This window comes from Microcaecilia unicolor, chromosome 3, assembly GCF_901765095.1.
Source record: "Microcaecilia unicolor chromosome 3, aMicUni1.1, whole genome shotgun sequence".
NCBI lineage: Eukaryota > Metazoa > Chordata > Amphibia > Gymnophiona > Siphonopidae > Microcaecilia > Microcaecilia unicolor.
Window position 1 is genome coordinate 159,270,725 of NC_044033.1, and position 22,860 is coordinate 159,293,584.

The window sequence follows — 22,860 nt, forward strand, 5'->3', positions numbered from 1 at the left end:
TTGAGCAGGGACTGTCTTTCTTCTATGTTTGTGCAGCGCTGCGTATGCCTTGTAGCGCTATAGAAATGCTAAATAGTAGTAGTAGTAGTAATGTACTATAATTTACATGCATCAGCCCCTGATGTTATAACAGTTTGCCTAAATTTAAGTGCCATTTACATGCTTAAATTTATAGGGAGTCAATATTCAACCGGTGGGAGGCAGCCCGCAAAAGTGTGGCAGTCGGCGCTGACCCCGCATATTCAGTGCCAGGCAGTTTCCAGTGGCCGACGTTGAATATCCAGGTTTTTTTTAAGCTGGCACTAATTTAACTGGCTAAGCGAATATTCAACGCTGGCTGGTTAATAGTGGGCAAAGATAGGACTGCTATTTATGCGGTCCGATTTGCCCACTAAATTTAGCTGGTCAGCACTGAATATTGCTGGTCAGCACTGAATATTGCTGGTTAACTTTTCGGTGTTGACCGCGAATATTCAGTGGAGATAACCAGTTATCTCACGATGGATATTAGTGGTTAGGGACCGAAATGCTATTTAACCAGTCAGCAGCCATTTCTGGATGGTTAAATAGCTTTGAATATCAGGGGGTAGAATACATCCATCCTAATACATAAGTGCTCACTTGGGTGTGTAAATGGCAGGTGTGCACTTAGCAGTTTTCTATAATTTTAGCATGTAAATGCAAAGGGGTGTGCACGGGGGGGGGGGGGGGGGGGGGGGGGAAGTGTGGTCTTAAGCAGAGCACAGGTGGGGCAGACATTTATGCACTTAGTTTACAGAATACTGTAATTTAACCATGCAAATGACATATTTAGGTACAGGGATAAGTGGACATGTCTACATGTAGGCACATCGATGCATGCTTAAGCTAGTATTCAATAAAGGCCCTTTTAATCAAACCATGGTAAAAAGTGGCCTTAGCACCAGGGGCGTAGCCAGACTTCGGCGGGAGGGGTTCCAGAACCCAAGGTGAGGGGGCACATTTTAGCCCCCCCAGTTGCCACTGACACCCCCCTGCCATTGCCGACTCCCCCGCCACCACCACCACCACCAAATTAGACCCCCCTCTGCTGACGACCCTCTCGGCCCCCTCCTGCCGCCAACCCGCCATCGCCGTCTGCTACCTTTGCTGGCGGGGGACCCCAACCCCCGCCAGCCGAGGTCCTCTTCTTCCTTTGTCCTGTTTCTGAGTCTGATGTCCTGCACGTTGTACGTTGTACGTGCAGGACGTGAGACTCAGAAACAGAACGAAGGAAGAAAAGGACCTCGGCTGGCGGGGGTTGGGGTCCTCCGCCAGCAAAGGTAGCAGACGGCGACGGCGGGAGGGGGGTCAAGAGGGTCGTCGCCAGGGGGGTCCAGGACCAAATCTATGGGGGCCCAGGCCCCCGTGGTCACACATAGCTACGCCCCTTCTTAGCACACTCTTACCAGGGTCATTCCCATGCGCTAAGGCCATTTTTACTGTGTGGGTAAAATGACAGATTTTCCTTTTTTCCCCTTATTAATGGTCATGCGCAAATATTCCCATTAGCACATAGCTATTAGTGCATGAGCTCCTACCGCCACCCATTATATAGGCGGTAATGGCTCACTTGCTAGCATATGTTTCTCGGTTAGTATGCAGCAATGTCGCTGCGCTGATTAGCACAGAACATTGCCCACTCTCTGCCCCCAGACTTGCCCCTAGTGCTAAAAACAAGTTATATTTTTAGCGCATGGGTGGTATGTGCCAATCCCAAAAGTAATGTGGGATGCCTGAGCATGCCCCATGGTAAGGCATTTTTTGCTGCAGTAAGCATGCATTAGTGCTTACCTTAGTTTGGTAAAAGGACCTCTAAGACACGTATATGCACAAGGGCTCTTATAGAATAGATTCACACCCAGGGTAAAGTAGGTACCTAAATTGTGGGGTCCAGTTATAGAATCCCCCCCCCCCCATTACACTAAAATGTTGTTTTTCTATTTATTTTCCTTTACCTCTCTTTCTCTCAGCATTTCATATTTACTTGACCTACTTTCCAAAGTAGTTCTTCCTATCTGTGTCAGTACTAAACCTTATTTTTGAGACCAATATTTAGACAGAAATCTCTGAACAATGCTGCACGCCTCAGTAAGTTCTGACTTGGTCAATCCACTCACCAGAAATAGCCAGCTTCCAAATAGAAGTGCTCTTTGGTACCTATGACCCATGTTTGCCTATTTAAGGATCACAAGCCAAACAGTAAGAAGAGAGTGGAATGATTTCAAAGAGATTATTATATTTTTGGAGTTCAATTGGCTATCTGACTTTAAGAATCCCTGAAAATCAATTTTTATGATAGCAAATTAACTAAAGATCTTCACCCCCTCCCCTCTAGCTACATCCAGTTTTCTCTTTGCTGTGTGACACTAAGAAGAATGTCAAGCTGAGCCAGAGATCAGCCCTGAAGCTGTTTATCTGAGATAAACATTTTAAAATGTAAAATTATCATAAATTAAAATAAATGCATAGAGATTAGTAGTCATTCAGTTATATAGCATTCACAAACTTAGATAAAATTCAGAAGGTGTTTGTCAATCAGACCTTTCACAGCCAGTCATACTAACAACTTTGGGCTTTTCTGAGGTCTAAGATCAAGTTTGGTGGTATTTTAATGCAAATACCATTTCATGAGATTTTCTTTTCTACTAGTCATCTCATGAATAGGAGCCAACTTTTGAAAATGATTGGGGGTGCTGAACTTGAACTCAAGACAAATTTCTCCTTGCCAGAAAAAAATAAATAAATTACTGCTGGTTGTGAGTGGCCAGCCTGTATCTAAATGTGAAGAGCAGGGCAGGTAATGTGGGCATAGGGGAGACTCATGTGACCAATCAAAACCAGGGTCCTGCCAATGTCTCCTCCCCCTCTCCCCCTCCAGTTCATCCATATCATACTCTCTGAGGCTGATATTCAGATTATGGGAGTTAGCCCGGCTAACTACCGCAATCCTTAGTGATGCCAGATATTCAATACCGTCCTGTTTCCGGTGACCAGCATTGAATATCTGTTTTATTTTTGGCTAGTTTGAACTGGCCAAGCCAATATTCACCGTTGGCCGGTCAAGTTAAAACCTGGCTGTCAAACTCATGCTGAAAGTCAGCAGATAGCCAGTTATATCATGTAATATAACTAACTATCCACTAACCATGAATTTTCAGTGGGTCATGGCTGGTCATGTCCCACTAAAAATTTGCAGATAGCTGGCTAAGTACCATTTAACTAGCCAGGTGCCATTACTGTCCGGTTAAATGGTTTTGAATATCGGGCAGTCTCTCTCTCCCTTTAATTCATCCCAGTGGCGTAGCTATGGGGGACCACGGGGACCTGGGCCCCCTCAAACTGGTTCTGGGGCCCCCAGTTTGGCTGGCGGGGGCCCCAACCCCTGCCAGCTAAGGCATTTGTCCCACACTGATCTTAAATTGCTGGTGCCCTGTCCTGTTTTTCAGCGCCATGCACGCTTGTTTTAATAAAATTGAACATGCATGCTCAGTTTCATTAAAATGAGCGTGCATGGCACTGAAAGCAGGTCAGGGTACCAGACAATGTAAGAGCAGCACGGGACAACGCAGTGGCGGGGGGAGCGGCAGCGGCGGCAGGGGGGAGCAGCAGAAGCGGTACCTTCCAGTGGCGGCAGGGAGGCAGAAGCAGCAACGTGGGGAGAGGCAATGGCGGGGAGGCAGAAGCGGCGGTGGCGGGGGGGGGGGGGGGCAGAGGTGGTGACAGGGAGGGCATCAGCAGCATAGTGCAGGAGCTGGCTTGCATGAGGCGGGGAATGGGGAAAGGTGTGGTCAGCGGTGAGCCCTGGGCTATACGGCTGGAGTTTGAGATGACATGACAGGGAACCCTGGAAGCTGGTCTGAAAAAGTACACAAGATGTGTTGGCAGGGCACACTCATTCCTCAGCAGCATGTTAGAATTATGAGTTGTGACTATGGTTGGATGACCAGTTTCTTTTTTTTTTTGGGGGGGGGGGGGTGGTGGAAGCACTATTTCTTTACATTACTTTAAAATCATGCTATGACATCCACTAAGAGCAGGACCTCAGGCAGGAATACCATGAAATAGTATCCAGGGCCGTGCCGATGCGGTAAGCGGGGTAAGCACCGCAGGAGGGAGCCCACCTCTGGAGGGCGCCGCCGCAGTGCTTACCCTCGCCCCGTGCCGCCGAGGCCTTTAAATCTTTTACTTGCAGTCGCAGCAGAGTCTGTGAAAACGGAGCGCTGCCGACGTCTCCCTTCCCTTGCACTCATTGGTTCCCTCAGTGTCCCACCTTCTTCTGATGTCAGAAGAAGGCGGACACTGAGGGAACCAAGAGCGCGAAGGGAAGGGAGACGTCGGCAGCGCTCCGCTTTCACAGACGCTGCTGCGACTGCAAGTAAAAGATTTAAAGGCCCCCAGCGATCATCTTCACGGGGGAGGGGAGGGGAGAGGGGCGCGCGCGCCAACTGTTCTTCTGCGGGGGGGCGCCAACTGTTCTTCTGCGGGGGGGGGGGGGGGGGGGGGGCAGCATAGACCCTTGGCACGGGCCTGATAGTATCCACCCCAGAAAGGGGGATACAGAAGTGAAGCACCCTTCCCTGCTGTAGCTGTTGCAATGTCAGCCATTCCTTTGCATGTCATCTCATTCATCTCAGAGAAGGTTAGTTGGAAGTTGCAGCCACACTCAAGGGAGGGTAGCTGCAACCTCAGGCCTTGATCTGGGACAGAGGTGTTATGACTTACTATTTGCCTATTAGCCACATGGAAACTGATATTGTACATGATATTTGCATTATTAAATAAATACATTTACAAATGACTACAGGTGCCCTGTTTATAATACTTATGTCGAGTCCTGAGGCACTGTCACACGCTTCGTATCATTTCTGGGCTTTCCCTCCATTTTCGGTGGAATCTCCAGCTTAGGGATTCAAGGTCCCTCTGTAGCCCAAATCTTCTGCAAGATACAAGTTTGTACACCAGGAGTCAGGGGATGGCCCTTCTTGCCTTCACAACACAAATTCTTTTGGAAGCCAAATTGGAGAGACACACAACACTGATGGGGGGGGGGGAGGGGAAACATTACATTGGTACAAGTGATGTCATTGAGGTGGGCATGAGGACAGAGAGTACCGTTTGTGTGCAGTATTGTAGGGATGTGGGAATGGTTTTCCTTTCTAGTACATTGATTCTATTAATGAATGTGCATTTGCACATATCACTGATTACACTTGAATGCAGACTACAGTGAGTGCTTACATTGCTGTGGGAGCTCTTTTGTGTGGTGCTACAGGAGGGGGACCTGATAGCCCATGCCCAGTGCGGGGAGTATTCCCAAACAGTTACCTTTCCAACCTGTTCCTTATTAGAGTCCATGCTCTAATGGACACGGTCCTCGAGGGCAGATGGTGGTGGTGCATGAAGAGGCACGGTCTATGCCTCAGGTAAAGCTGGAGGATAGCAAGGCTTTCAGCCACACTATAATTAGGTTCCCGTTTCAGAGCCATGTTTCTCAGTCAATAAAAGTTGAAAAAACGTGCATCGCCTTATATGGACGTCCATGTGTGATGGTGATGGACGTCACTACATGAACAGCCCCATATATGGACATCCAGCACCGAACATCCAAGCCCATATATGGTAGGTCAGGGGTTCTGACGACATCAGTGAAGGCCTTTATAATGGACCTTGGGACATTCATGCCTGGCCTTCACAACAAGTTTGCCTTGTTCCTGAAAGCCTCAGTTCCTGAAGCTTTGTTCCTGAAAGCCTCTATTGCTGAAGTATTGTTTCTGTAAGCTTTGCTCCTGCAAACCTTTTTACCTGAATCTTGTTCCTATAAGCCTTGCTCAAGCCAAGTCCTGCTCCTGGTTTCTGCTCCAGCCAAGCTCTGCTCCTGGCTCCTGCTACAGTCATGCCCTGTTCCTGTTTCCTGCTCCAGCCAAGCTCTGTTCCTGGTACCTGCTTCAGCCAAGCTCTCTTACTGGTTCCTGCCAAAATCAAGCCTTGTTCCTGGTTCTTGCCTAGTCCTGTGCCCAGCCTGGGTGATTTGCCAGCCACTAGCCAGTGTCTAGCGTGCCCCAAGGGCTTACATTACTTGAGTTCATTTTAGATTGCAAAGGCCATGAGCTCGGCAGAATCACACACCCAGCCGTCGCTTCAGTAAGTGGCTCTCCAGCTTCAACACTTAGCTGATGCCTTCTTAGACCTGCTTCCAGCCCTTGCGTTAGAACTGGAAAAAGCTTCAGCTTCTTGCACAGCTTCTGCTTCCAGCACTGCTCCTGTTTCCAGTCCTGGTTCCAGTTCCAGCACTGCACCTGCTTCCATTCCTGGCTCCATTTCCAGCACAGCTTCTGCTTCCAGCACTGTTCTTGCTTCTAGCACAGCTCCTGCTTCTAGTTCTGGTTCCAGTTCCAGCACAGCTTCTGTTTCCAGCAAAATTCTTGCTTCCAGTCTTGGTTCCAGCTCCAGCACAGTTTTTGTTTCCAGCACAACTGTTGCTCCAGCACAGCTCCTGCTTCCTTTGATGCCTATGGATAAAGTCACTTGGATTCTGAGTCATCTGCTATCACCTTAGACACCGCTAGTGTTCTTGATGTTCTGCCCCAGACCAGTGGATTTCAGGCCAAGGCCTGTCCTGAGCAGCAAGTGGTGACAAGGTCTCCACATCTACTACTACTACTTATCATTTCTATAGCGCTACTAGACATATGCAGCGCTGTACACTTGGGAGAACAAGGATGCTGCAGATATCTTCCTGGGAGGGAGGTTCCTTCAGAGTAAGACCTCTTCTCTTTCTGCATCCAAGATTCTGACATTGACTAGGAGTTATCCTAAAAAACCTCCTCAAGCTCTGATCATGTACCGTGCCTGAAGAACTGAACCCTAGATAGTGTTCTAGGACATACCTGGTTCCAGGGGGGCCTTTGGTCTTGAGGATGGCCCATGGGGGTCCACTGGCTGTTGTTCTACTCCAGTCCTGTTTTCAAGCTCCAGTCCAGTCTACAAGATCCAGTCCTGTTTACAAACTCCAGCCTTGCCTTCAAACTCCAGCCTTGCCTTCAAAGTCCAGTCCTGCAGTCCATGTTCATGTTCCAAAGCCCATCAGCAAGTTCCATCAAAGTTAGCCTTGGAAGCCCAGACCTCCGGTAGGGACCATGGGAGCCTTGAGGGGAGGTACTGTCATGGCTGCAGCTGTGCCCCGCATCTAGACTCACATTTCCTTCTGGTGGTCTGGCGCTGCGGCTTCTCTGGACTGCCTTCTTCCTGCATTGATACCACCGTTGCCTGTTTCCCTGTTTTTCAATCCTCATTCCAGAGATTCTCCCAGCCTCACTCTGATGTTCCTGCATCCAAGCCTCACAAAATCTATCCAAGTCTTATGTGATGTTCCAATATCTTCACCTCTCTCTGGTGTCCCTGCTGTGCTTTGCAGTTCATTCCAAGCCTTATTCCAGGGCACCAGAGGTTCTGACATCACCAACAAGGGATTGTATAATGGACCTTGGGACATTCATGCATGGCCATCACAACAAATTTACCTTGTTCCTGAAAGCCTCAGTTCCTGAAGCTTTTTCTTGTAAGCCTTGCTCCTGCAAACCTTTTCCTGTAAGCCTCATTCAGGCCAAGCCCTGCTCCTGGTTCTTGCTTCTTCCAAGCTCTGCTCTTGACTCCTGCTATAATCAAGCCCTGTTCCTTGCTCCTGTTACAGTCAAGCCTTCTTCCTAGTTCCTGCTCCAGCCAAGCTCTGTTCCTGGTACTTGCTCCAGTCAATCTCTGTTCTTGGCTCCTACTACTACTACTTATCATTTCTATAGCGCTACTAGATGTACGCAGCGCAGAGCTCCAGCCAAGCTCTGTTCCTGGTTCTTGCTTCAGCCAAGCTCTGTTCTTGGTTCCTGCCAGAGTCAAGCCTTGTTGCTAGTTCTGGTTCGCCTCTGTTCTGTGCCTCCCCAGAGGACTTGTCTGCTCACCATCCCGGGTTCTGTGACAATTGTATTATATCTCTGGTATCTGAATTCCAGTGCTGTTAAATGTGTATATTTTTGACACTGTTTCAGGGTAGTTCTATTATTAGTTTTCAGTTTACTGTTTTCAAGTTTACCGCATTTATTCTATTAATGTTTATTCTTGGTTATTTTATTATTGTTATGCTGTTAACAAAGTAGTAAGTTATATGTTAAACTGTACCTGCTGTACACCGCCTTGGGCGAATCTCTTCATAAAGGCGGTTAATAAATCCTAATACATAACATGAATAAATAAATAAAATAAACTGGTTATGCTTCATCATATAGCCAGACTTTTGATATTGAATACCAACATTATTCATGACACATTTAGCTGTGCCCCTGAAGTGATGGCACAGAAGTGGCTTCTATTTGTGCTGCTCTTATGCAAATTTATGTTTTCTGGATGGGTACCTAATAAAGTTCTTTACAAAAAAAAAAGTCATTGTAATTTTCCCCAATGCCCTTTTATGTTTAAATACCTTTATCATCAATATTCATAAAATTCCTTATATCCTTTTAAATATTATTTTCTTTATTAGTAGTCTGATTAAATTTGTACAGCTAATGCACATTATGTGTCACACCTTCAATTAGTTACTAGGGTGTGTAATTAGCAATAGGTCTGACTGTATAAGTGTTAACATGGTAACCTTATGCAGGCCCTCTATCCAGAAAGTTTTATAAGGCTCCCAGTGTGTATCTTTTGAAGCCATTTTGGTCACTACTGTGAGCTTAATTAAGCACACATGATTTTTTTTTTACCTGAAGAAAATCTCTCTTATGGCTTCTGGCTTGTTGTAGTGTGACTAATTAAACTGCTTGTAATAGATGGAATCGCTCCAACTGCTGTACAGTGGGAATAAAATATTCCCTGCCCATACTGCCACACTGACACGAATCTAGCGAAAAAATACAAATAGACATAGAAATGCAAAATTTATAATGCTTAGAGTAATTACTACAACAATTACTGAAAAAGTGACTGTGCAAACATTTGAAAGCAATACATCTAGTAAATGCATTCGGTCAGCAGCTCACCTGTTGTTGGTTCTGTGTTCAAGTCTCAGCTCCTTCCCCCTAGCAGCCTCAGTTACAGGATCCTGCGCCGCTGCCACAGCAGCACCATGACCACGATCAGAGTCACGCGAGTGAGGGAGAGGGGCGCTGCACAGAAAACGGGAAGGTGGTGGCATGGAGGGGGCGGGACACCGCATCCTACGTGAGGGAGAGAGGCGCCGCAGAGAAAGGCGATGAACGTTAAAGACTGTCAGGCGTAGGTAGTGAGTAAATATCGATTTTATTCAGAAATGAATCAATTCGAATGGATTTGCCAAAAATGAATTGTCAAATTGATTTGAATCACGAATCAGACAGCACTACTAATAACCAATTATCTGGTGCCTGCTGAATATCATGTTTAAGTGATTATGACTGACATTGAGGGTCATAATCGAACGGCGCTGGCCAAATAGATGGCCGGCCATCTATTTGGCCGGTGCCGCAAAGAGCAGTCCCGAACCGTATTATCGAAAAACATGGCCGGCCATCTTTCGTTTCGATAATATGATTGGGGCTGGCCAAATGTCAGAGATGGCCGGGTTTGAGATGGCCGGCATCGGTTTTCGCCGATAATGGAAACAGAGGCCGGCGATCTCAAACCCGGCCAAATCCAAGGCATTTGGTCATGGGAGGGGCCAGCATTTGTAGTGCACTGGTCCCCCTCACATGTCAGGACACCAACCGGGCACCCTAGGGGGCACTGCACTGGACTTCAAAAATTGCTCCCAGATGCATACCTTCCTTACCTTAGGTGCTGAGTCCCCCAAATCCCCCCCAAAACCCACTCCCCACAATTGTACAGCATTACCATAGCCCTTAGGGGTGAAGAAGGGCACCTACATGTGGGTACAGTGGGTTTTGGGGGTTTTTGGAGGGCTTAACATTTACCAACACAATTGTAACAGGTAGGGGGGGGGATGGGCCTGGGTCCACTTGTCTGAAGTGCACTGCACCTACTAAATACTGCTCCAGGGACCTGCATACTGCTGTCATGGAGCTGGTTATGACATTTGAGGCTGGCATAGAGGCTGGCAAAAAAAATATTAAAAAAAAATTTTTTGGGGGGTGGGAGGGGGTTGGTGACTACTGGGGGAGTAAGGGGAGGTCATCCCCGATTCCCTCTGGTGGTCATTTGGTCAGTTGGGGCACCTTTTTGAAGCTTGGTCCTGAAAAAAAAAAGGGGCCAAGTGAATCCGGCGAAATGCTCGTCAACGCCAGCTTTCTTTTTTCCATTATCGGGCGAAGCCGGCCATCTCAAAGCATGCCCCCGTCCCGTCCCCGTCCCGCCTTCACTACCCTACCGAAATGCCCCCTTGAAGTTTGGCCGGCTCTGCGATGGAAAGCAGTTGGCGCCGGCCAAAATCGGCTTTCAATTATACCAATTTGGCCGGGTTCAGGAGATCGCCGGCCATCTCCCGATTTGTGTTGGAAGATGGCTGGTGATTTCCTTTGAAAATAAGCTGGATAGCTGCGTAAATGCCATTCTAGGCTGCATAACCCCCAACAAATGTTTTGAATATTGACCCCCATAGAAAATGAAGGCAAATAAAGAACATTTAGCCTAAACAGTCAAACTATCTACCATCTCTTCCTCTCCCTTAGAGATCCTATGTACTTGTCCCAAGCTTTCTTGAATTCAGATACTGTCTCTGTCTCCACCACTTCCACTGGGAGGTTGTTCCACAAATTCACCATCTTTCCCATGTAGACGTATTTCCATAGGTTACTCCTGAGTCTGACCTCTGTCACCTTCATCCTTTGCCCCCTCATTCCAGAGCTTCTTTTCAATTGAAACTGACTTGCCTCCTGTCCATTTATTCCTGTCCATTTAAATGTCTGTGATATTTCTCCTCTCCCACCTTTCTTCCAAAGTATACATATTGAAATCTTTAAATCCATCACTATATACTTGATGAAGACCACTGACCATTTTAGTAGCCATCCTCTGGACCAAGTCCATCCTGTTTTTATATTTTTGAAGTTGCGGTCTCCAGAATAGTACAAAGTACTCTATGGGGCCCTTTTACTAAGCCGCGGTAGGCTCTATGCATGTGCAGTGCACGCCAAAATGAAACCACCGCCAGGCCAGCATGTCCTCCTGGCGGTAATTTCAGATTTGGCATGTGCCCATAATGCCTGTATGATTTATTTATTTATTTTCTCCTACGTGCCAGTTCCAGTGGTAATCAGCACTTGGCGCGTGCCAACCAGTCACTGCGTGTGTAGTGCGTGAGCCTTTGCCACTAGATCATTGGGTGATGTTAAGGGCTCAGGCCAGTTTTGGGCACGTGCTGATTTCATTTTTACTGCAGGAAATTTTCCCGTCCCATTAAAAAAAACACTATTTTTTTGCAGATGTGGTAAAAATTGGCCTGACGCGCGCCCAATACACGAACCTACACTACCGCAGGCCACTTTTTACCGTGGCTTAGTAAAAGGACCCTCCTTTTTCCTGCTAGCCATTCCTCTCCCTGAGCACCCAGGCATCTTTCCTGGCTTTTGCTGTCACTTTTTTTTACCTGTTTGGTCATCTTAAGATCATCACATATGACCACATAAGGACCTTTTGCAAAATCAGAAGGTCTTTGCTTTTACATTGCAGCTTGATTCCTAGTGATGGTACCTTGAGACTACCACTAGGGGTTGTCAATACCATTTTGAACCCAGTACCAACAGGGGCAAGAATGACTGTGGATTGCTCCTGTCTTTGAACCCCTAGATCATCAGGAATTCTAAGAGGTAGGCCGGAGGGGACTACAGGAGGGTGGAAGTCGTCAGTGATGGTATTTTTTGGGTGAGAATGTCTTGGATCCCTGCCAAGTCTGATTTCAGATGACACCACGGCCTCCCTTCTTCTTTGAGTGGTAGGCCTGCTAACTTCCCTGCTACCCTCAGCTTCAGCTTTCCCACTGACATGACCTGAACATATGAGGGGTAATTCTATAATAGGTGCCTACTTTCCTTTATAAAATACTAATGTAACAGGTAAAATATAGGGGCCATCACTTTAATGTTAGCCATAGACCATAGAGCTGGTGTAAGGGCTTCGGTATAAATGTGCATATATGCTATTACTCTAATCATTTATGTGCATATTTGGTACATAAATATTAGTGGCCACGTTATAACATTACCCCCTTGGTAGAATACAAAAAGATATATATATATATATATATATATATATATATATATATATATATATATAGTTATTTGGGGGGGGGACTTCTACACATATAGACACATACAGACACAAACAGTGATTTTATGTTATATTTTTCAATGAAAAACAATGCTTACAAAGGCTTTTTTTGTGTGTCTCTGGGTGTGTTTGTGTGAGTTGAAACCTAAGAGATGAAAGTAAAGAGTTTTCCATCTGGGACTGAAGATCAATAGCAAATGGTAGTTTTATTGTCTTGATAGAGTGTTAGCAGTTGGGAAATGAAAATGGGTTAGTATAACAGCAGTTCCATCCTTAATGTCAGGACCTGTGCTAGATTTCATTTACTGCCCTGTGCAAGAACTTACTGTTTTGCCCTCCCCACCCACCCAGGAATTCCAACAATAACTTAATGAGATTATGACTGTGTGAGCATCAATTACGTGCAGTAAGGCTACCAGATTTATGTATGACTTTCCTCTAGTACCAGCTGCCAGGAAATACATTAGGAAATACTACAACACTATGTAAAATGATCTCTCAGAGCCTCTAGCAAATCTGCCATATCATAACAGCAGTGCCATGACTCACACAGTACCAGCCCTACCTATGAAAAGGCAGCACTACAGATATTACATTGGGCCCTAACACACCTATATATCATACTGAGAAAGCAGAATGAGTAGGATTACCACAATCCTAATTAGATTGTAAGCTCTGTCGAGCAGGGACTGTCTCTTCATGTTCAGTGTACAGCGCTGCGTACATCTAGTAGCGCTATAGAAATGATAAGTAGTAGTAGTAGTAGATCACTACATAGACTACATGCCAACAGAAAACCACCACACCTCAGTTACACATGTAAAGCAGAGACAGGCCCTCATCAAATACAGAACAAAGAACCACAAATTAGAAATCAAAATATGATGAAAAAATTGAATTGGGAACCCCAAGAAGTCAACCTTGGCATATAGAAACAAAAATGCATTTCTTTATATACTGAACCACATACAAAGACAGCAGCTGTGCACATTTCCCAAAGCTGACATATTCCAGTTAATAATATTCAGATTTAAATACCTTTTCTACCTTTGTTGTCTGGCATTTTATTTTTTCAGTCATGTTGGTCCCAGTCTCTCTTTTTTTTGTTTTCCTCTGTACGTCTTCTAACTCTCCAGTGCCTGCTGTCCCCATTTGCCTTTTCTCTTTCCTCCTCTACATCTGTTTCCAACATATTGATATTTCCCATGTAGCTCTTTCCTCCATTTCTTTTTTTCTACCTCGCTAGCCACTTAAATTTCATCCCCCTTCTCACCCTCTAGTCCTCAAATCTCCTGAGAAATCTGGCTTAAATCCCACTGCAGCTCTTTGTGATCTTCAGCATATTACTTAACCCTCCCTTGCCTCAGGTACAGAAAAATGCCTAATGCACCTGGATGTAACTCAACTTGTGCTTCAACTACAAAAAAAAAGATGTGAGCTGGATTTTCAAGATGGCATTGAAAAAGGATGTACCTGCTGCAGCTCCAAGTATGTTGTTTGCCTCGGTGGACTTCTGACTCATCAATGATGGGGAAAAGAAGATGAAAATCCCAGGTAAGCTCCTCAGTGCCTGGTACAAACCTTTCACTTCAGCAGACCACCTTTGACAGCTTTCAAGCAAATGGTGAGCTAAATTCAGTCCCCGTTCAACCCCATTCACTAAGGAGTTAGTGAGCAGCACGATCAATGAGGGGGTTTCAGTCCCAATGAGCTGACAGTTCCCCTGAAGCCCAGAAGCAGTTTAGTTACAAACTGAAGGCAGCTCCCCTGAAGCCCAGAAGCAGTTTAGTTACAGACTGGAGGCAGGGCTGTGACTCCCCAGAGGTGGGGAATGCTTTAAGTGTGACTGAGGGGTTTCCTATATCTGTTTCTTCCCCTTGTGAAGATGTCTTTGGAAGCTGGTGCCTGAGAGGTTTCCTATACCTGTTTCTTCCCCTCCTGAAAGGACAGCTTTGGAGGCTACAGCCCCACTAAAGCTGGGCTCGGCTAGCTCATTTTGCTGACAGTGCCACCCTTTTGGGGCTGCTGTCCCATGTGGATACACAGTTTGCACAGTGGGTCACTCTGGCTCTGCTTAATGGAACCTAATACATTTTATTTTAAACAATCACATGCCATCTGTGCAAACTGGGATATTTGGATCATTCATACTATAGTGCTAAAGAAGCAAGAAACTAAGGGCCTGATATTCAAAATGATTTATCCAGACAGGACAAACTCCTGCCTAGTTAAATTACGCTGAGTGGGTCAGGAAGGGATATTCAGTAGCTGAATGTTCCATTTGGCTGCCATGGCACAGCCCAGGCAGTGCTGGGGGGGGGGGGGGGGGGGGGGGGGGGGTCGGGGGTGGAGGCTAGGCTGAACCAGGACTTATACAGGCACTGGTGATATTCAATGCCAGTTCCCACCTAGCTAACCAGGCAAGCAGAACTGCTTAAATAGCAGTCCTACTTTTGCCCAGTTAGCTATACAGATATGGCATTGTATATCAGCCATACCAGTACAACCTCTGGATACCACCACTAACCCAGATATTCAATGTTGTTGCTCAGATATAGCCTGACACTGAATATCCAAGTCTAAATTAGCTAGTGGTGTTCTTCAGCATTTATAAAAGTGCTGATCACCACTGGCTCAATACTAGCTCCTATGGGCTTTATTCTTAAAGGAATTTTCTCCATTCTGAAAAAGAATCTCTATTGAATAAGATCTTATTTACCTATATATTAGAGGAAGGGGTTCTATGCTCTAAACTCTTTAAAGTATGAAGAATATTATACCTTTCTGTTTAACCCCCCCTCCCTATTTACTAAGCCACACTAGTGGCTGCTTCGCAGCAATAAGGACACAGCCCATTGAAAGTGAATGGGTTGTGTCGGCATTAGTGCATGGCAGCCACTGGTGTGGCTTAGTAAACAGAGGGAGGGGGGTATTAGAAATTTAAAAGCTTGGCTGTTTGAATGCTAATTTTGGCTGGTTGAGAAGGAACTGGGTGGGATTATTCAATGTAATAAGAGGGTCCATTGGAACAAACATTTTGGTGGGCTCTAAGGAACTTAAGGGGTCTTTTACTAAAGATTAGCTTGAGTTATCTGCAGCAGGGCCCATTTTATTCCTATGGGCCCTACTGCAGATAACTTGAGCTAAGCTTTCGTAAAAGACCGCTTAAGTTGTTCTCTTGCAGTTAATTTGTATGATGTATGGAATTTTAACACATGTACTCCACCTTGACCTGGAGGGTAAAATTGGGTTATAAATGACAATTATTATTATTTTATCTATGATAAATTCTACTTTTTAAAATTTTGCTTCTAAGTGCCAGAAGGAGCATCAAAGTCAAGAACAAAGTGCAGCGAGCTTATAAAAATAGCATAATTAACTAACCGTTTCTCTGTGTCTCACAGTACTGTCGGATCTATCAGTATCCAAATACAACTCTGACTGCTTTTTTTATAGCCCAGTAATGTGAACATGCATTTTTACTAAGATTTGTAGAAAAGTGTATCATGACATTGGGTGACTCTATTGAATTTTCAGAAGAGTAATAATGCTTAGAATTTCAAACCTCTCTTTCAGAAAAATCAGAACAATTTATAAACACACTCACAAGAAAGATGTAAATTAGCTTATATATGAACAGAGACTGATTTATTTGTTTTTCAAAATTTTTCAATATCATAGGCACAGATATTTATAACCTGAACCAGTAGAAACACAGCAGAGTATAGATAGACAACTACAACCCCACTTAGACATTCTCTTACAGGGTAAAAAAAAAAAGAGTGAACCTATGAAATATCATACATTTATTGTGAAAATAATAAAGCCCATAAACGTATTCAGTAAAAAAAAAAATTCGTTAAAAAAACCCTAGAACAAAGTACCAGAAAATGAATCTGTTTTACAGTCACACAGTAAATACTCTCAGATGCTCAGTGCATAGAATCTCATACTGTTAAACTACACACAGTAAGCAATAACCCATCTGTTGGAAAGTAAGGATAGTATTTTAATGGTACAATAAACTATCTGCTATAGAGTGTTATAGTACCTGTTGAAACAGTGGTGCCTTTTGCTTGGGAAAACAAAAATCACAGATCACTTTTTTCAGTAATGGTATGGCTTGTGTTCTGCAATTTTACAGAATTAAACTTACGTTAGCATGTCTCTGTCTCAATATCTATATGAAGCAGTTTTCAACATCAGAGCCTATACAAAAATGTCCATAGAATAAACAGCCATTTTGTGGTGGAGATTCATGATGATGAAATTGCTGTAATGGCTAAAGAGGATGGAATGAGCATTAGGAATGGAAGAGAACATCCTTAAACATATATATTTTGAGGAGAAAGTAAAAAGAATGTCCAAGGATAGGTGTTTCAAATTGACTGTGTAAATCATATTGAACTATTGTAACTTGCATTGTTCACATATGGGAAAATCTTAGCAAAGTTCAAACTTTTGTAATGCTGTGTTTTGATGATTGTAATGACCTATTACTTGGTGTATCTAAATCTCAGTTTAAGGGCATTACAGATTGCACAGAATTCTATGGCGAGAGTATTAGTGAGCATTACTAGACATGGGCATATGTCACCAGTGCTGAAATCGTTGCACTGGTTGCCCATTGAGTATCGTATTCAATTTAAAATTCTGCTGTTAGTGTTTAAGATCTTAACTGGTCAGGTATCAGAAATATTGGCAGCAAAGTTACATGTGTATCAACCCTCGAGAGCTTTAAGATCCACACAGTAAATGTATCTAGATGTACCTTCACATCGGGTGATAAGAATGATTGAGTACAGAGCTAATATTTTCCATGTAGCAAGCCATGTGGAATAGCCTACCATTACAGCTTAAAAAGATACAGGAGGTAAAACAGTTTAAGTGGGAGTTAAAAACTTCTCTCTTCATTCAGGTATATGGAGCTGCAAAAGATCAAAACTGAGTTGGTAGAAAGAATTCATTTTTATTCTGTTTTATTTTGTTTGAAGTTTTATGTTTGTATAAACAATTGTTTTTTTGTGTATGTGCAATTTGTTAACCACTGAGAACTTACTGATTGTGCGATATAGAAATGTTTAAATAAATAAGTAAGTAAGCAAGTAAAATGAGATTAGGGGCATGAGGAGCTTAGGTAGGCTGTACCATCCCTGCAGTGACCAAAATGACCATCCATTAGAAGGGGGTTCAGCCTTTAAAGAAGTGCATGACAGGAAGGTCAGATGAAACAGCTCCTTAAGCAGATCTTTATATCTGTTGCCTTAGGAGTTCAGGTTTCTGTCTTTGCAAGTTATATTACATTTGGTACTCCTATTTTGGATGCAGCAACTCTTGGCTTCACTGGAAGTGGCATGCCTGGAGTTGAGCACCATCTTCTTAGCCGAAGTCCCATATGGCTTGATCTGCATCTCTTCCTATTCTGTCACATTGGCAGTGGTGGCCTGCAGGTGGCTATCCTGCTTATTTTCGAACGAGAAGGGCGGCCATCTTCCGACACAAATTGGGAAATGGCTGGCCTTCTCCTAAAGCCGTCCAAATCGGTATAATCGAAAGCCGATTTTGGCCGGCTTCAACTGCTTTCCGTCGCAGGGCCGGCCAAAGTTCAAGGGGGCGTGTTGGCAGTGTACCGAAGGCGGGACGGGGGTGTGGTTAAGACATGGCCGGCCTCGGCCGATAATGGAAAAAAGAAGGGAGTCCCTGACGAACATTTGGCCGACATTACTTGGTCCCTTTTTGTTCACGACCAAACCTTGAAAAGGTGCCCGAACTGACCAGATGACCACCGGAGGGAATCGGGGATCACCTCCCCTTACTCCCCCAGTGGTCACCAACCCCCTCCCACCCAAAACAAATTAATAAACATTTCTTTGCCAGCCTCTATGCCAGCCTCAAATGTCATACCCAGCTCCATGACACCAGTATGCAGGTCCCTGGAGCAGTTGTTAGTGGGTGCAGTGCACTTCAGGCAGGCGGACCCAGGTCCATCCCCCCCCTACCTGTTACACTTGTGGTGATAAATGTGAGCCCTCCAAAACCCACCCGAAACCCACTGTACCCACATATAGGTGCCCCCCGTTACCCTTTAAGGGCTATGGTAGACTTGTACAGTTGTGGGTAGTAGGTTTTGGGGGCATTTGGGGGGCTCAGCACCCAAGGAAAGGGAGCTATGCACCTGGGATCAATTTGTGAAGTCCACTGCAGTGCCCCCTAGGGTGCCCGGTTGGTGTCCTGGCATGTGAGGGGGACCAGTGCACTACAAATGCTGGCTACTCCCACGACCAAATGGCTTGGATTTGGCTGGGTTTGAAATGACCGGCATTAGTTTCCATTATCGGCGAAAACCAATGCCGGCCATCTCTAACGCCGGCGATCTCTAACGGCAGCCCAAATGTTGAGATTTAGCCGGCCCCAACCATATTATCTAAATGAAAGATGGCCGGCCATCTTGTTTCGATAATATGGTCGGGTACGCCGCTTGACGGGGCCATCATTATAGATGGCCGGCCCCGTTCGTTTATGCCCCTCCATGTCTACACTATTAAGTGACATAGCTTCTCTTTCAGGGGCAGTGGTTTATACACGTCCATGTGTGCATGCATGGTACATGCCAATTGTTGCCCTTGTTGCACATGGTTCCATTGCACATACTTATGAGACACTCCATATGGCACGCTGATGTTGAAGATTTCTCGTAATGCACATATGTTTGATCTTGCATGATTATGTGCGTATATAATAGGGGCTTTTGTTTCCTTTCTTTGGAAAGGTGAATAAACATTCTATCAGTGCAGAACTTAATGCCGTGGCTCTGCCTCCACATTGGTGGAGCAGGGACAGAAACTACAGTGCTTATGTGTGTTGCACACATGGATCATACAGCTGTATTCGTGGTGTTTGAGAAGGGCTTCAAGGAGAGATGGCAGAAGGAACATCTCCAAGGGGGGAGATGGCTCCAAGGATAGAGACGGAGACAGTTACAGAAGGACACTTTACTTCGAGATTGAGGACCTGAAGATAAAGGCCAGAGACCTCAGTAAACACAATGGTTGAAGGCTGTTAAGAGGGACCTGGACATATACACTGGTAAGTGTTGAAGGGACCCTGATTCTCCAAACCAAATGCAAGTGCAAAGGGCAATTTCTTTAAAAAAAAAAAAGGATCCCAGGCGCATTTACCACCTTTATAACAATACCGGCTTACCACAGACCCCCCAAAATCCCTGGCTTTAATTGTGCATTTGATTTGCACTTACAAGTCTAAATACAGCTCTAAATATACAAGTCTGTCACAGTAACACACCTCTCTGTTTTCCAAAATCATCATTAGAGCATGAGAAAACTGCTGCACCCCTGGGCCCTTCTTGGGGACCCTCTACGGCTCCGGACCACCAGCTGGGTACTGCAAGACAATCATAAAGAATCCACAACCCCCACCAGAGCTTCTTGAAGACCAATCTCCAGTGGATGAGGGACCTTCATCCCCTGTCTTATGGGCTGGGGTGTTTGTAGCCACCGCAGCCTCACCCGCCCCTACTTTCTTCCTCCCTATTTCTCCTCTGGCCACTCAAGCCCTGGAAATAAGAAGAACATTTGTTAGAAATTCTGTCCAAGAGTCACACATCTGTGTTGCCCATCCCAAATTTGTGTCGTGACAGTATGATACTCACCAGGATAGATGGCCACGGATGGTGGTGGCATGGTTGCTGTATTTGGATTTGCAGAAATGATGTGTAGTTTTTAAAGGACTGCTGCATATTTGGGAAGCATGGGCATAGCCAGACTTGACATTTTGGGGGAGAGAGGGGGCCAGAGTTAACATGGGAGGGCACTAGGCATATAGGTGTGACTAGTGTTTAGAAGTATACCAAATAATGCCTTAGAGTGAACTTTATGATGGATTTCTAAGTAAACAATCTGTTCTGTGTCAACATAAACCACATTATGGAAACTTTGGAAACACTGACATTTTAAAAATCTCTTTTTTCAGTCACTCACAGAACACAGACCAAACTTCACCAATTACAGAATAAAGGACCAAAAATTAGAAAAGGAAACACTAAGAAGTATAAGCAGTATAGCACAGAATAAATAAAAATAAAAGTGCATTATCTACTGTAGGAAGTAAAATGCAAGATCACTTTCTACCCCAAAATAAAACCCACAAATAAATGATCTGGATACCCATGAAATGTTAACAACTTGAGGGACACAGTGGGCCCGATATTCAGACAGCAGGAGGCAGCCCGCATAAGTACCGCAACTGGCACTGACCCTGGATAGTCAATGCCAGGCTGTTTCCTTGATAAGTCAGAAGCCCTAGATGTGAATGTGTCTAATCAGCAACGTGGGCTGGAGGGAGATATGTTCCATATTTGGTGGTCCTGTCCCCATGCTCAAACATTTTGGGCTGTGGTTTTGAAATTTATCTTTAATGTAACTGCAGTTAATTATCCTATGAAAATGGATTGTTGTCTTTTACACTTCAAACCCCGAGTTAAAAAGCCTATCCATCACTTTGCCACACAGGTGTTTGTAGCCAGCAAGATGGTCTTAGCAGTGGCGTGGAAGAGCCCCACTCTCCCTGGCCTTCAGATAATTCTACGTAAACTGGACTATATTCATCTGATATCTAGACTAACAGCTAGATACTGTATCTAGACTAACAGGACATCTATTTAAATATCATAAGATTTGTGACTTGTATGTCCAATGGACCTCACATCCGGATGCTTCTTGTTTATCTACTAACTAGGATAGAGAGATTCACCCTGGGGGGGGGGGGGGGGGGAAGGGGAGGGTAGAGTATGGGATATTGTTGCTGAGTTGTAACTTACGTCTGTTCTTATGCCTTATTTTGAAGAGTTGGTTTATGGTTGTATTGATCACTGACAATCTTGTTCTATTGTTACTATCTTTTCAATAAAAGGAAAATAAATAATGAAAAAAAAAGAACTGGAAAATGTTGGCAAATTTAGACTGACTCTGGACTTCTGCATGGAGGTAGTTCTGTCCTCGTTATTCAATATCTCTCTTATAAATAGTAGTAATAAACAATATTAAATGCATTTTTATAATATACCACTGCATTCCACAAAACAAAAGGAGCAAGTTCCCACAAACCATCTTTCTCTTTTGTTCTAGGCCAGCGTTTTTCAACCGGTGTGCCATAGCACACTGGTATGCTGTGGCTGCTCCCCAACTGTGCTACAGGGAGTCCGGGAATCCCCTGTAGATATCCAGGCAAATCGGGTCTAATTCCTCTGAGTCGCAATCTTCAAACATTGTGGTTGCTGGCAGGTATTAGAACAGGCTTTCCTATGGCCAGCCCCGGGGTCCTTCCTTCTGATGAGACTTCCTTTTGCTGTTCTGGAAGGACAAAGCAGAGGGAAAGCCTCAGGATAACCATAGGAAGGCATGTTCTAAAAGCTGCTGGCAACGCAAAGTTTGAAAGAATCAGAGCAGGAGTGGTGAGGAGAAAGAGGCCCAAGGGGTGGGTAGAGGAGATTAGACCCAAGGGAGAAAGGACACAGGCTGCAGATACATGGGCAGGAAGGGAAAAGAGGAGACAGACTGCACATGTGTGGGAGGGAAGGGAAAAGGGGAAGATAGGCTGCACATGTGTGGGAGGGAAGGGAAAAGGGGAAGATAGTCTGCATATGTGTGGGATGGGATGGAAGGGAAAAGGAGAGACAGTCTGCACACGTGTGGAAGGGAAGGGAAGGGAAAAGGAGAGACAGGCTTCACATATGTATGGGAGGGAAGATAAAAGGGAGACAGACTGCACATATGTGGGCGGGAAGGGAAGAGGGGAGACAGGCTGCACATATGTGGAAAGGAAGGAAAGAGGGGAGACAGGCTGCACATGTGTGGGAGGGAAGTTAAAAGGGGAGGTAGGCTGCACATACGTGGGAGGGAAGCGGGAAACAGGTTGCATATATGTGGGAGAAAAGGGAAGTGGGAAGACAGGCTGCAGATGTGTGGGAGGGAAGGGAAAAGGGGAAGACAGGCTGCACGTGTGTGGGATGGAAGGGAAAAATGGAAGACAGGCTGCACACGTGTGGGAAGGAAGGGAAAAGGGGATGCAGGCTGCACATGTGTGGGAGGGAATTGAAGAGGGGAGATAGGCTACACATGTGTGGGGAGGAAGGGAAAAGGAGAGACAGGCTGCACGTGCGGGAGGGAAGGGAAATGGGGTGTATGAGTTATGGCAGCTGCCAGGGAACTTGGGCACGACATCCAGGCTCTTTAGCTTAGCATCACAGACCACCTGGATGTTCAAGGAGTACGCAAACTTGTAGTTGTGGTATGCCATTTTGTCATCTGATGGAGAGGGGTGGGGGTGAATAGCACATGGGTGCAGTCAATGGCACTCAAAACACTAGGCATACCAGCAGTTTGAAAAAGGTCCTGTTTTAACTCCCACAGTTGGCCTTCCCCCTCCAGCAACTGGATATACTGCCTGGCATGTTTTTTCAGGGCTTGCAACTAGGTCAAATGTCTAAAGACAGTAGAACAGTCCACACTGCTGGAACCCCCTATCATATGTTGGAAGGTTCCTGTGCCAAGGAACTGCAGGACAGTCAGCAGT